The sequence below is a fragment of the Sorex araneus genome, chromosome 3, assembly GCF_027595985.1.
Source record: "Sorex araneus isolate mSorAra2 chromosome 3, mSorAra2.pri, whole genome shotgun sequence".
In the NCBI taxonomy this organism is placed as follows: Eukaryota; Metazoa; Chordata; class Mammalia; order Eulipotyphla; family Soricidae; genus Sorex; species Sorex araneus.
The window spans coordinates 85,836,474-85,851,053 of NC_073304.1; the positions used below are offsets into that span (position 1 = coordinate 85,836,474).

The window sequence follows — 14,580 nt, forward strand, 5'->3', positions numbered from 1 at the left end:
CACTATTCACAATAGCCAAAATATGGAAACAACCCAAGTGCCCTAAAACAGACGACTGGTTAAAGAAACTTTGGTACATCTACACAATGAAATATTATGCAGCTGTTAGGAGAGATGAAGTAATGAAATTTGCTTATGAGTGGATAAACATGGAGAGTATCAAGCTAAGTGAAATGAGTCGGAAAGAGAGGGACAGACATAGAAGGACTGCACCCATTTGTGGAGTATAGAATAACATCACATGAGGCTGACACCCAAGGACAGTAGAGACAAGGGCCAGAGGATTGCCCCATAGCTGGAAGACTGCTTCATGAGTGGAGGGTAAAGGATGATGGAATAGAGAAGGGATCACTAAGAAAATGATGGCCGGAGGAACCAGTTGGGATGGGAGATGTATACCAAAAGTAGATAACGGACCAAACATGATGACCTCTCAGTGTCTGTGTTGCAAGCCATAGTGCCCAAAAGTAGAGAGAGGGCATGGGGAATATTGTCTGCCATGGAGGCAGGGGGAGGGTGGAAAAGGGGGGGAGGTATACCCAGGATATTGGTGGTGGGGAATGTGCACTGGTGGAACAATGGGTGTTTGATCATTGTGTGATTGTAACCCAAACATGAAAGCTTGTAACAATCTCACGGTGATTCAATAAAATTTAAAAAAACAAAAATTTATATAAAATAAAAAAGACTAACCCCTGAGCATAGAGCCTGAAATAAACCCTGAGCACTGCCAGGTGTGGCCCCAAATCCACCCTAACCCCCATAAAAGAAGGGAGAAAAAGGTACCTGTCCTCTTGTATACCAAGCAGAGTTCAGCAGTGTGGGGAGGACACGATGGAAACTCCACGTTTCCCTTCTGCCTTCCTTGGCATGTTGGCTCTGTCTTTGGCCTGGTCCCCTTTCTCACCCCAGTTGGCAGCCACAGTTCCTAGCTCAATCATTTGGAGAAGCGCAAGACTTTTCCCAGAAACCCTCCCAGCGAACTTCTTGTCTCTTGGCTGAATTGTCACATTCCTGGAGCCTAAGCCAATCCCTGGCAGAGAGAGAGAGGAATTACCAAGATTGGGCTAAACTAATCAGAGATATTAATCAAGGCGAGGGCTGGCGCTGGTCGCTCAGATAAGAGAAGGTGTGCATGCAAAGGAACTGGGTTCATCCGGCAGGTAAGAAGAGAGGAGGTGGGGGTGCAAAGTGATAGTACAATAGGGAGGACACTCACCTCACATGTGACTGACCTGGGTTCGATCCCTGACACCCTATATGGTCCCCCCAAGTCTACAGGGAATGATTCCCTAAGTGCAGAGCCAAGAGTGACCCAAAAAACAAACAAAAAAAGAAGAGATGGGTTGAAAGGTACAACCAACAGTGTCTGTTGCATGGATATTGGCAGAAAGGGAAAAAAAAAAAAAGAATTTACTAAGGAAATAGTATTTAGGTCTGACCCACATTGTGAGTTGCCAGCACCGAGGTGGACTGAGGTGGAAGGGCACAGGGTATAGCGATATGTCCGAGAACATCGGCCTTCAGCCACTGTTGCTGTAGAGACCATTGGATCCTTCCATATCTTCTTGCCACTTTGCACCGCCTCTGGCCCCCATGAGTCACAGCCCTGGCTCCTTGCAGATGCTGGCATGTACAGAAGCTCCTTCCTGCCGAATGAGGCGAGGCTGCACCGTCCATGCCATCTCTGCGACCGAGGGGCCACCGTGAGTCCAATCCTTAGAACTCTCTGACTCGTGGCCAGCCCTCACGGCCATCCACTCCTCAGGGCTCACCCTCTGAGAGGTACCAAACTCGCTCCTGAGGACTTGTAACCTGAGTGGAGGGCCCAAGCGCGGTGTTGCTTCTTTCTCTCCCGTGAAGACCCAGCCTGGTTCTGCCACTGCCTCCTGGCCTGTTCCTCCCCCCACCCCCGTTGCCCCTCCCCCCAGTTAGCCGGCACCCCAAGGGGCTCCTGTCCGTCTGCTGTGCCCCATGTTCTGCCATTGTGCTCCCAGTCACTGTGCTCACCCATTCCATAGCCCTTGGGTCCCCCCCAGAGCAGGTGGTGGCCGATCCCCAAATCAGCAGTGCCCTTCAGCTACATGTGCAGGGCACCCATAGCTCAGAGCCCCCGGGTATGACGTGGGGAACACCCGCCTCGCCTTGCAACCATGCTCTAATTTGGAGCAAATTATTTAAATTGGACTTGGATTCCTCATTTGTACAGATGGGGATAATCTGGGTTCAGGGGCTCAATAAACAGGCGGGAGGAGACCGAGAGGATGTGTTTGGTGCTTGGCTGTCATTTCAGCTCATTTTCTCTGTCGTAAGCAAACACACCTGGTCCTCAAGAAGGAATTTCTTTCCCATCGCCTCTGTGAGAAAGCCTGTGTCTGGGCTAGAGAGAGAGCAGGGGGGTGGAGGTGCTTGCCTTGCACGTGCCCACACCACGTGGGGTCCCCCACGCCCACCAGGAGTGATCCCTGAGCACTGCCGAGGGGGATCCCCAAACAAAAGCATAAATAAATAAATAATCACGTTTCTCCTGAGAAAAGACTAATGAGCGGAGTGCCTCGGTGGGAGCTGGTCAACAAAGCCCAGTTCTGTTCTTCCCGGTGCCCTACTTCCTGTCCCCACGCACTATGATAGGAGGGTAAGGCCAGCTGTCCTCACACGCCCCGGCTAACTGCCCCCTCCCTGGGTCCATCTCCTCGCTGACTGTGCCCCTGTCCCCCTCTCTACTCACTTTGCCCAGTGGCCCCAGAATAGCCCTGTGTCTCCTGAGACCAGGTGAAATTTTCTTCTGTGACTCCATCCTACTCATCAGGTCTCTGGATGGTTCTGCCACCCCCATGGGCAGCTGGACAACCTAATCCTTCCCTCTTCCAGGCATTGAGCCAGCCCTGGGCCTCCGGCCAAGGTCACGGGCAGCAAGGCTGCTGGCCAGAAGTAACCTCACCCCTGGGCTTTTCCAGTCTGCTTTTGTGGACCAGAAAAGTTTCCAGAGGAATTCCCTGAGGTGCAGACTGGCAGGACCCCCTTCCCGGATCCTTGGGGAAGAACCTTCTGGACAGCGTCCTCGTCCCGAGGGGAGGGATGAGATCTATCCCAGCCTGGCTCTCTGACCAGGCCCGCTAGCTCCCCCCCCCCCCCCCGCCACACACACACACACACACACACACACACACACACACACACACAACACACACCCCGCAGCCCCCTGGCACTTGCCCTGCTTATGCCCTCTCCCCTGGAGAATGAGGGGGTGTGCTGTGCAGGGTCTGCTCCCAGGCAATGCACTTGCCATGCAGGAAACCATCTGGGAAAATCTCTTTTGAGGTCCCTGCGTCTGGGCTGGGCTCCTGGAGTCCTGGGGCTGCGTGATACCTCTGAGCTCCTACTAGCCACATCCAGGCCCTGCCACACCCGAAGCCCTTTCTGGAACCTTCCCCGGGCCCAGACTGGAGGGGGTGAAGGCGGCCAGAGGCTTTTCCTCCCTCTACCGCCGATGAGGAGCTGATGGGAGGAGGCAGGCGGGGACAGGCCCGGCACAGCTGTGGTTAAGCCCGACCAGTACCTTCTGTCCTGGCAGCACTGGGCAGGACATGGGGAAGAACCCAAAGGAGCCAGGTGAAGGGCCCTTTCCCTACCATTAGGCCTCTAGTCTTGCTTCTGAAACTTTTTCTTCTTTGGGAAGCTTTGCTCCGACCCTGTTAGGCCCTTGTTGTTACAGTAGCCTTACCCACTGCACTGTCTCTCCAGTGCCCTCCAAGTGATTTTTTTTTTTTTATTAAATCTATTGCACGTGCCTGACCCAGTTTCGATTCCTCCATCCCTCTCGGAGAGCCTGGCAAGCTACCCAGAGTATCCCGCCCGCACGACAGAGCCTGGCAAGCTTCCCGTGGCATATTCGATATGCCAAAAACAGTAACAACAAGTCTCACAACGGAGACGTTACTGGTGCCCACTCAAGCAAATCGATGAACAATGAAATGACAGTGATACAGGGATACAGTGAATTAAATCTATACATGGGGCCAGGGATGTGGCTCAAAGGGAGAGCACATGCCTCATGTGTGTGAGGCCCTATCTTTGAGCCCTGGGATAAAGCAGGGAGTAAATAAACTAGCTAAAAAGCCATGCAGGGGTGCAGTGTTGATGTAAGCTGTCTTGGACCAGCCTGACCGCAACTTAAGACCAGGGGTATCTGTAACTCAGTGGCAGAGCAGTTTGCTTTACAGTGTGTGAGGCCCTGGGTTTGATTCCTATGAAAGTAAAAGGGGAGGACAGAACTGGAGAGACAGTACAATGGGTAGGGCACTTGCCTTACATTCAATCCCTGAGCTCAAGCCCCAGCAATCCCGTGGTCTCCTGAGCACCACCAGGAGTGATCCGTGAGTGCACAACTAGGAGTATGCGTTGAGCACCACCAGGTGTGGCCCTCAGACAAAACACAAAAAGAAAAAAGAAGGAAGGAAGGAAGGAAGGAAGGAAGGAAGGGAGGGAGGGAGGGAGGGAGGGAGGGAGGGAGGGAGGGAGGGAGGGAGGGAGGGAGAGAAAAGGAGGAAGGGAGGGAGGGAGGGAGAAAAAAAATCACATCCAGCTTGAACTCATCTCACCAAAATGAAGCAGATGAGGCAATGCCTTGGGAAGCGACACAACTATGTCCATTCACAAAAACAAAAGCTCCAAGTGAAAGATTTAATTAAGAAACTGTAAGGCGCCTGGCATGACTGAGCTCCCCGGAGGCAAGAATCCCATTCATGGGTTGGTGACAGCCGCCTTGCTGTGCAGTCCAGAAACATGTGGCTTTGAGTGACAAGGGCCACTGTGCGTCCAGTTCCCTCTCCTCCCTTTTGTTGAGTCACTTCCTTTTCTCACCTGCCGGAGGGGTGGGGCTGACAGTCTGAAGTCCCTTTCAGCTCTATGATGCACCACGTTGGAAGTGTGGGTGTGGGTAGCTGGAGCTGGAGCTTTTCGTGCTGGAGTCCCTGGTTTGATCCCAGGCACCACATGGTCCCCTGATTGGTCTCCAAGAGTGACCCCAGAGTACAGAGCTGCCAGAGCTACTGCCAGTGTGGTCCAAAGAACAAACATGGGCTGGAGCCATAGCACAGTGGGTAGGACGTTAGCCTTGCAGGTGGCCAACCCAAATTCGATTCCCAGCATCCCATACGGTCCCCTGAGCAATGCCAGGAGTAATTCCTGAGTGCAGAGCCAGGAGTAACTCCTGTGCATCGTCGGTTGTGACCCAAAAAGAAAAATAATTCAAATCAAGTGAGGGTGTGCCTACGAGGCAATGAGGCATCTGCATGTGCCAGGCACCGCACTGCGCTTCCTTCCCTAGAGAGGTGAAGTCTGTGGCACTGAGCAGAGGTGCCTGGAGGGAAGCAGGGACAGGGCGTGGCACTGACCCAGAACACAGGCATCCGCCCAGGCCGTGGTGACCAGGCTGAGGGCATCCGTCCAGGCCCCAGGAACCCTGTGTCCTTCCAAACTCTTGCCCTGCATGTTCCTTCCCAGATTTCTCTCTCAGTGTCCGGAATTAACTGCCCGATAGCGCCAAGATTTCTCTTCCCCGGGACAGGGATGGAACTGGAGCGGCCGAGCCCGGGCCTGGCATGTAAAAGGTCCAGGTACAAGTTCCATCCCCCAAACCCTCCCTGCCCTCGGGCACTGCCTGAGCACTGGCCTGGCAGGTCCCTACCACTTCACCCCTGAGCACCACTCGGGTTAGCTCTATATGTAAAAGGGAAAAAGAAGGGGGCCCCAGGGGTGGACGATATTCTCTGAGGGGTAAGATGCTTGCTTTGCATCTCACAGACCCCAGTTTGAATCTCCGTGACAGTTTATGGTCCCCTGAGCATTACCAGGAGTCACTGCTGAACACAGAGCCAGAAATAGCCCCTGAGCACCAACCTTCCCCCCTACCCCTCCCCAAAACAAAGAAAAGGGAGAAAGATTTATACTATCTGAAGAGAGGCTGGAGCAATAGATAGGCTTTGAATGCGGCCTACCCAGGTTTGATCCCCAGCATCCCATATACGAAATAATTCCTGAGCACAGAGCCATGAGTAACCCCTTGAATATCACCAGGTGTGACCCCAAAACCAGAAGGAAAGAAACAAAGAAAGAAAAGAAGGAAGGAAGGAAAGAAAGAAAAAAAGGAAAGAAAGAAAAAATTCCAATGAAGATTGGAGAAAATGAAGTATCATCAAAAAGAGATGGGGCTAGAGCAATAGTACAGTGGGTAGGGCATTTGCCTTGCATGTGGTCGATGCAGGTTTAATCCCTGGCATTCCATATGGTTCCTGAGCACAGAGCCAAGAGTAATCCCTGAGCACTGACAGGTGTGCCAAATCCTCTCCCCCCTCCTCACCCAACAGGGAAAAAATTCCTTTTGTGTTTCAAATGGAGGAGGAAGAAGTTGGAAAGTTGAATCCTTCAGTTGCTTGTTAGGGATCTGTCTCCAGCTTCAGGGGAAGTGGATTTGTTAGCAGATCTGTCATAAAATAGCTGTTTTCTGCACTTGTTAGGTGCAGAAGCAGAAATCTGGACCCCATGATTTTTCTCTCCATTGACATTGTTGATTGTATCTCTCTGCTTCTCAGAAAATAGCAAAAAATTGTAAATACTACTCTTTTAAAATAGGGCTGGAGGATAGCACAGCAGGTAGGGCGTTTGCCTTGCATGTGGCCGACCCGGGTTTGGTTCCTCTGCCCCTCTCGAAGAGACTGGCAAGCTACCAAGAGTATCCTGCCCCGCACGGCAGAGCCTGGCAAGCTCCCCGTGGCGTATTTGATATGCCAAAAACAGTAACAAGTCTCGCAGTGGAGACGTTACTGGTGCCCGCTCAAGCAAATTGGTGAGCAATGGGATGACAGTGACAGTGACACTTTTAAAAGTACTTTTGGGGCTGGAGCAATAGCACAGCGGGTAGGGCGTTTGCCTTGCACGAGGCCGACCTAGGTTCGAATCCCAACATCCCATATGTTCCCCCGAGCACCGCCAGGAGTAAGTCCTGAGTGCATGAGCCAGGAGTAACCCCTGTGCATCGCCGGGTGTGACCCAAAAACAAAACAAAAAAAAGTAATTTTATCTGAATAAGTTGTTTTGAATTTAATATAATAACTTGATTTCACAGCTCCTTGACCTGTCCCTCTAAGCTAGAACATTTTTGGAATTTGAAGAGAAAGAAAAGTATTTTCCGCTCTCAATATAGTAAATGGAATTTGGGAGGGTGGGGGGTAGGAAAAAAAACTGTCCAGACACATTGATTTTAGGTGATCTCCAGAGCTTTTGGATTTATTTGTTGAGAGATTTGGCACCCTGAGGTATTTTCAACATGACATTTATTTATTTATTTTGCTTTTTTTGTTTGTTTATTTGTTTGTTTGGTTTGGGGTCACTCCCAGCAGTGCCCAGGGCTGCTTCTGGCTCTGTACTCAGGGATCACTTCTGGTAGGGCTTGGGGAACCATATAGGATACCAAGGATTGAACCAGATGTGCCACTTGCAAGGCAAACACGTTATCCTGCTATACTACCACTCCAGCCCCATACAAGGAACATTCCTATACAAACATCTTGGGGTCCACATACAATGACTTCTTAGAATGGATTACCACAGGACCATTTGCCAGATGAAGTGGATGCACATCTTGCTTTTTCTTTGGTTTTGATGATGCTCAGGGCTTACTCCTGGCTCTGCACTTAGGAATTATTCCTGGCAGTGCTTGGGGGACTGTGTGGGATGCTGGGGATTAAACTCCAGTTGGCCACGTGCAAGGCAAGTGTTCTACCCACTGTACTGTTGCTCTGGCCACATTGATGCACATTTTAAAATTCTAATTAAGGAAGATAGTTCAGAAGACTAAAGTGTGCTCACACGATCCTTTATATTTTACCTCGAGCTTCCCAGATCACTTGTGAAACTGAGCAAAAGTGAGCTATTTCTAGCTAAGTTTACTCATAAAATTATGTGATATTTTTAAAATAATGGGAATACTGATTTCCACTGCAAAAAGAACTGAGGGGGAAGAGAATGAGGACAGCAGTGAAGGCACATGCCTTGAATGCAGCCAACCCAGGCTCAATCCTTAGCACCACATGGTCCTCTGAACATTGCCAGATGCAGCCCAGAAGACCCCCGAGTGCTACCAGCATCACCCCCAGAAACCTATAGCACTAAAGAGCTCAAGCAGCACCGCCCCCTGGGTCTCTCACCCAGAAACACTGGCCCAATGGTATGGGAATCTCTAGAAGTACCCCCGGCCCCCTCTCGACCCAACCACCACCACTTGGACGCTCCCTTAAAAAATGAAAATCTGACAGCTTAGTTAAAGAAAAACGCTCATTTGCTCAAAGTTCACCTGAGAGCAACATTGAATATTCGGTAGCCACTGTAGCACTGTCCTCCCCTTGTTTATCGATTTGCTCTAGTGGGCACCAGTAACGTCTCCATTGTGAGACTTGTTGTTACTGTTTTCGACATATCAAATACACCACACGTAGCTTGCTAGGCTCTGCCTTGCGGGCAGGATACTCTCGGTAGCTTGCTGGGCGGAGGAATCGAACCCAGGTCAGCCACGTGGAAGGCAAACGCCCTACCTGCTGTGCTATCGCTCCAGTCTGAATATTCGGTACAAGATGGAATTTGTGATAGGCAAGCTGGAAGAGAAGTTTGTTTAGTCTCAAGCTATGATCAAGAGTCTACACAATTTGCTGAGCCCACTGGTCAGCTCAGAGTGGCGTCATACTGGCTGCCTGCAGGGGCCCTGGGAGCTAGTGATGCACGTCTGTGCTGAGGCTGATGCTCACCGTTGAGGGAACAGGCAGCAGACAGCTTGTGAGGTAACAAGGTCACGAACTGTTCACCATTTGACCAACAGGATCATGCCCTTTGTTCCCAGCGAATGCCAGTTGTGAGCAGTCAGTGTGAGATGCTGGCGCGTTCTCTGTGTCAATAAGATGTTCTTCATCAGGAATGGTATCATCTTTAAGGTGAACCTTGAGCAAATGAGGTGTTTTATGTGACCATCAATAACAGTGGGTAACTTTTCCAGTTTGCAGTTTCAGGGGACAAATATTAGTTGTTTAGCATAGGACACTGATTTAAGTTTAGTATTTGCACTGTTTGGATAATTTTTAAAGTTTTTATAGACACTATGGAGACTTGGTTGCTGATTTGCTTTGAATATATTTCCTCTCTGTATTTCTCATCCTTTGTAATGTCCTTCACCTTTTGTATTGTTTTATTTTTTTTGGGGGGGGGAACATCCAGCAATGCTCAAGGGTTACTCCTGGCTCTGCACTCAGGAATTACTCCTGGCGGAGTATTGGGGGACCATATAGGATTCGGGGATTGAACTCCGGTCAGCCGCGTGCAAGGCAAGCGCCCTATCCACGGTACTATCACTCCAGCCTCTGTCCTTCACCTTTTATTGGAATGTAAGTGAAAAGCCACTTGTATATGTTGCCAGGAAATGCATTTTCTTAGTTGAAATCTGTAATCAGCAATAAAAGAGCCCTAAAATATATTTTTAAAAAAGAAAAAAGAAAAAGTGTCAGGTCAGAGTGAGAGTCCTGTGGGTAGGGAGCTTGCCTTGCATGCGGCCGTCCAGGTTTGACCCTCCGTGCCACATATGGTCTCCCCAGCCCTCAAGGACTGACCCTGAGCATCACCAGGTGTGGCAAAAAAAAAAAAGGAAGGAAAGAAAGAAAAACTATATAATGCGTCAATAATCAAAGTTTGTGGCTAATGCCATGTGGCCTAATATTTGCAATTCAATCAATGTGTGTGCAGCTTGTAACCTCTAGAGGGATGGGCAGGACCATGGCTCTGGAAGGCTAGTGCACCTGTGCTGTTGGCACATGGGTAAGAGCGAGCAACGACACAGCGGGCAAAAGTTGAGAAGGACATTAATGGCCTTTTTTGTTCGGGTTTGGTTTGGTACTGGGAACACACCCAGCTGTGCTCAGGCCTTCTTCCTGCCTCTTTGCCCAGGGGTCACTCCTAGCCGAGCTCAGGAGACCCTCTGCAGTGCCAGATATGGTACCACAGTTGGCTGCATGCAAGGCAAGCACCTGCCTATTATACTATCTCCCTGGTCCCGAGAAAATTAATGTTTACCGGACTCTGAGGAGGAGCAGTCCCTGCCCCTGGAGCTTCATTTCTTTGATTCCCACCACCCCGGTGAAGCTGGTGAAATTGTCCCATTTCATGGATGAAGAAATTGAGGTTCTCTTGGTTAAATAATATATCCAAGGCCCCTGGGCTGGGGTGTGAAACAGGACCTGGAGGACGCAGGATCCTGGGACACGGGATCCAGAGGACGCAGGACACCAAATCCCACATTGCTGGGCTCGGAGAGGTGAGGATGGATCTCAGGCACCATCATGAGGGTTCCCCTGAGTGGGAGAAGAGAGAACCACAGGAACCGCTGTATGCTGCTCCCCAGGTCCACGGGGGTGGCCAAAGCCAACAGTGGTTAGTGTTCAACCCAGTGAGGAGCCAGTCTGGTGGGGTTGGGAGGGACAGCAGAGCACCAAGGCTGGGTTTGGGTTCCCCTTTTTTGGACTCTGGGATAAAAACGGGCATAGGAAGGAGAGGAAGCTTGGAGGCGTGAGCGCTTGGGGACTTCACCTAGCGCCCCTGGTGCCCTGCTGGAGCAGCTCTGCCCCACTGACCAGCTTCACCTGGCCCCCCATGGGCAATTCGGGCGTGTTGGGAGGGGGGAGAGCGCGGAGGTTGGGGGGGGCTTCTCGGAGGGAGTAGGCAGCCCTTCCTCCCCCTCCTCCCCCCTACAGCGAGACAGGGTAAAACGTGCTTTTATAAATAGCTCCAGCCCCAGCTGATTTGTAAATTCAGTGGGTTTTTTTGTGTGTCAATGACATCACCCTCCTCCCCATGGCAACCCCCGACGATATCCGAATTGCCAAGCAACGTTGGAGCAGATCGGCGCCCCGAACGAGCAGGTCTTCGCCCGAGGATTTTAATGGAGGCACCCCAAAGTGAGCGGGGGTGCTCGGTGGAGGAGAAGGAGGAGGAGGCGGAGGAGGAGGGGCGCGCCTCCAGGGCCGAGCGGGAGGCCGCGGCCCGCCCACGCCGCGCGCCCCGCAGCCCCGGGAGAGCGCGCGCCCCCGGGCCCCGCGCGCGCTGACAAGCCCGCGGGGGGCGCCGGCAGGTGGGGGAGGGCGCCGCTCCCCGCGGGGGGACGTGCCGGGAGCCGGGAGCCGCCATCCAGGTGACTAAGCCGGCCCACTGGCTCTGAGTCACCCTCCGGCCCGGAGCTTTTCTGGCTTGGCGTTTGCATCCGCGGGCTCGGCGAGCTGCAAACTTGGAGCTGCACCTGAGTCCCGCCCCTTCCAGCTCTCCCCTCCCTCCCCGCCTCCCCGAGGCTCCGCGGAGATGGGACCCGCCGGGACGCGGCCGCCACCCCCCGAGGCGATGGAAGGCCCTGGAGGGGCCCGAGGAGGGCTGCGCGCCGGCCAGGTGCAATAGCAGAGATGGGGAGCGGGCTGCCCAGGGGGCCTGGAGGTGTCCGGAGAGGCGCGGCCGGTCCGCAGGCTGGAGCCCGCCCGGGCCGGCTTTGAACTCCCCTCCCGCGGGAATCGGCGGTCGGTGAGCGGCTCCCAGGGCGGGAGCGAGCGCGGCCCCATTGGCTTAGGCCGCCCCGGCGGCCAGGTAGGTGGCTGCGCGCTGGGTGTGGCCCCCCGTATGCGTGTGCGCCCTCCCCCTGCCCGGGACCCAGAGCTGGGGGGCTCCCCCGGAAAGAGAAGCTGGGGAAAGGGTCCCCGCGGCCCTGGCCTGAGCAGGCTGGCCGCGAGGACCAGCCCTTTTCGGAGGCGCTAAGGACCGAAGCCTGGGAGGGGCTGGGTCAGAGGGTCCGCTGACGACGGAGCCCACCAGGGCTGGGGCGGCGGGGCAGAGGCGCGGCTCCCACGCGTGAGCCTCCCCGCGCGCTGCCAGGCAGCACCTGTGCGTGTCTCTGCCGGCCGGGCATGGCGCCCCCTTCCTCAGGCCAGCCCCAGTGTGTCAGGCAGAGGGGCGTGGACCCTCCGCCGCCCCCACGCAGCTCCGGGTCCTGCTCCTCAGGGGCACCGGAGTAAGCTGGCGCTGCCAAGGGAGGCAGGAGGCTGTGCCCACGGAGCAGGGCGCGCGGGAGCGCAGGCCAGCGCTGAGGATGCCTTTTCCTTTTCTTCTTTTCTCCCCTGAAGGGAGAGCTGCTGCCCCGCCTGCCTGCGCTGCTGCAGAACCGGGGGTCCTGGCACCCCTTGGAGTCACCAAGGTAACCTCCTCCCCATAACTGCCACCCCCACCCCCCGCAGTTTGGACTTCCGGGGGGTGGGGGGGGAAGAAGACGCTGGACAGATGGCTCTGGGTTTCCTGAGTGGGGCCCCACACCCCCCCAGATATGACTCTTCCTTATCCAGTAATTGGAAACATTTTGCCCAGCAGGAGTTGGGCTGGCTCGGGAATGGGTTTTGTTTCTCTTTCTGCCCTTGCCTCCCCCTTCAGCTTGACCAGCACGGGTGCGGTGCAGCCAGGACACCCCTCCACCAGCTCCTCTCCCCACACTGCCTCTGAGACACTCCCCTCCTGTTTCACCCCACAGATATTTATGAGGCGTCCGCAGGCTCCCGCTCACCCGCGTGTGCCCAGCTTGGCCTGGCACAGACGCTGATCTGACCTGGGCACTGGGCCGGGTTCAGGGGCTGTCTGGCTGAGTGCCCTCCTTCGCCCAGGCGCCCAGTTCAGGACCAGACTGGCTCCCGGGAGCTCAGGCTGATACAGCGCTCGGACGCCAGCAAGAAGCCAAGGTAACGCTGCATGATCTGGTCCTGCCCGGTCCTGCAGGGGTGTGTGTGTTGGGGGAAGAGATAGGCTGTGTGGTCCCCCAGGTGTGCTGGGCCGGGACCCCACCTCGCAGAAGCTCGTCCAGGCAAAGGAGACTTTTGTGCTGCCAGGAGGAGTGCCAAGGGCCCCTGGCCAGGACAGGGGATGACTCTGGAAGCCCGGCTTCCAGCAGTGGCTGGTTGGGGACAGCTGTGCTCCTGAGAAGGGCAGCAGGGTTGGGAGGTGAGGGGGGAGGTCGCTTGTGGCCCTTTCAGACCCCCAGTGACCAACGATGAGCCGAGATCTCTTGACTGTGCCGTGCACAGGGAAGGTACAGGCAGGTGGGGGCCTCCCATACCACAACCCCCCTTCCGCATGATTCCCAGGGGTGACCAGGAAGGCTATCTAAAGTGGAGGTGCACATGCACCCAGAGTCAAGATGAACCCCCCCGAAAATGACCCCAACTGTGGGGTAGGAGGGTACTCTTTATAAAGGGGACACCAGGCTTGGGGGTCACCTGTGTGTGCAGCAGCTGGTCATTACTGGATCAGACACGGGTCAGGGTGGCAGTGGGTTGCAGGGCGCAGAGCTGGAGCCGGCAAGGCTGCAGCTGTGGGAGGGCCACGGACGGCTCTGGTGCTCTCGGGCCTTCAGACCTGCCTCTGCGCGGGCGGTGGGAAGGAGGCCGACGCTGCAAGGCTGCATTCCTCACCCAAGGCTGCTGTGCTCTGTGTCCGGGTGCAGAAGGCAGGAAGGACTCCAGGAAGCCGTCCTGACCTGAAGCGGAGCCCTGCCTGGAGGAGGGGGACCCTGCCACAGCACAGGGGCCTTGGGAGTAGAAACTAAGCCAGGGGCAGTCCTCTTACACTACTGGACAGGGCTTTCTGCAGCCGGGTCCCGGCGAAGCTGACAGGCCTGCAGGAGGGACCAAACAGGGAGGATGGGAGCTATGAAGGCAGCGAAGTTCTCAACTGGCCCTGCCAGCTCCCGGGAGAGCAGCGGGCTGACAGGCTGACAGGGTGACAGGCTGACGGGGTGCTGGTCTGGGGAAGCCGCCCCTGCTCAGTTCTGCCCCAGGGTCCGTAAGTGGGTGAGGCCTGAGATGAAGGAAGCGGGTGTCTTTTCTTGGCAAGCAGGAAGTGCTGGGAGATGGCACTTGGCACCTTGTGGCTCATGCGCATGCTGGCAGGGAACAGTATCTTGACTACTGAGTACAAAGCACGGAATGGGGGGGGGTGAGTGGGGCAGTGACGGGGGCGGGGTGAGGGGGGGTGAGAAGTGCTGAAAAGTGAGCAGGACAGGTGCCTGCTGCCGACCCCTGCCAGGACCAGCCCAGGTACAGAGCCCAGCTCAGTATCAGGGTGGGGGCAGGGGGGAGGGGGTTGCGCACATACCCGCCACCCGCCCTTGCAAGTTCACATTCATCACAGAAGCAGCCAACCATGACCCATCCAGTCCCGATGATAAATTTAGTCCCATGCCCCGAGATGACTCTTAACATTGAACTTTAAAGTGATGGACGACAAGCGGATTCGTGGTGAATGAGAAACCAAGGGAGAAGCGGCTTCTGCAGGTCTGAGCAGAGACTGTGCTCGGGGGGCTGTGAGCTTGGGAAGAGGCAGGATGGTGGGTGGATAACAGGGCAGGATGGTGGTGGACAACAGCATCAGGGTGGCTGCTGCCCGGCCCTGCCACGGCTACCTCAGGGAAGTGACTACCTTGTTCCAGTCTGAGTTTCCTCTCATGTTAGTACCTCTGAG

At 54.7% G+C, this 14,580-nt stretch overlaps 1 protein-coding gene across 3 annotated transcripts in view; it reads left to right on the plus strand.

Annotated features, from left to right (window-relative positions):
• The first annotated feature begins 10,913 nt into the window (after positions 1–10,913).
• Positions 10,914–14,580, plus strand: part of PAK6 (p21 (RAC1) activated kinase 6) — a 40,263-nt gene continuing 36,596 nt past the window's right edge. The window contains exons 1-3 of one of the 3 annotated variants that reach the window (XM_055131471.1): positions 10,914–10,994; positions 12,201–12,271; positions 12,599–12,803. The gene's annotated coding sequence lies outside the window, so the exon portion shown is untranslated. Of the gene's footprint in view, positions 10,995–11,099; positions 11,668–12,200; positions 12,272–12,598; positions 12,804–14,580 lie in introns of those variants that run through there. The other 2 variants (XM_055131472.1, XM_055131470.1) reach the window with 2 other exon arrangements.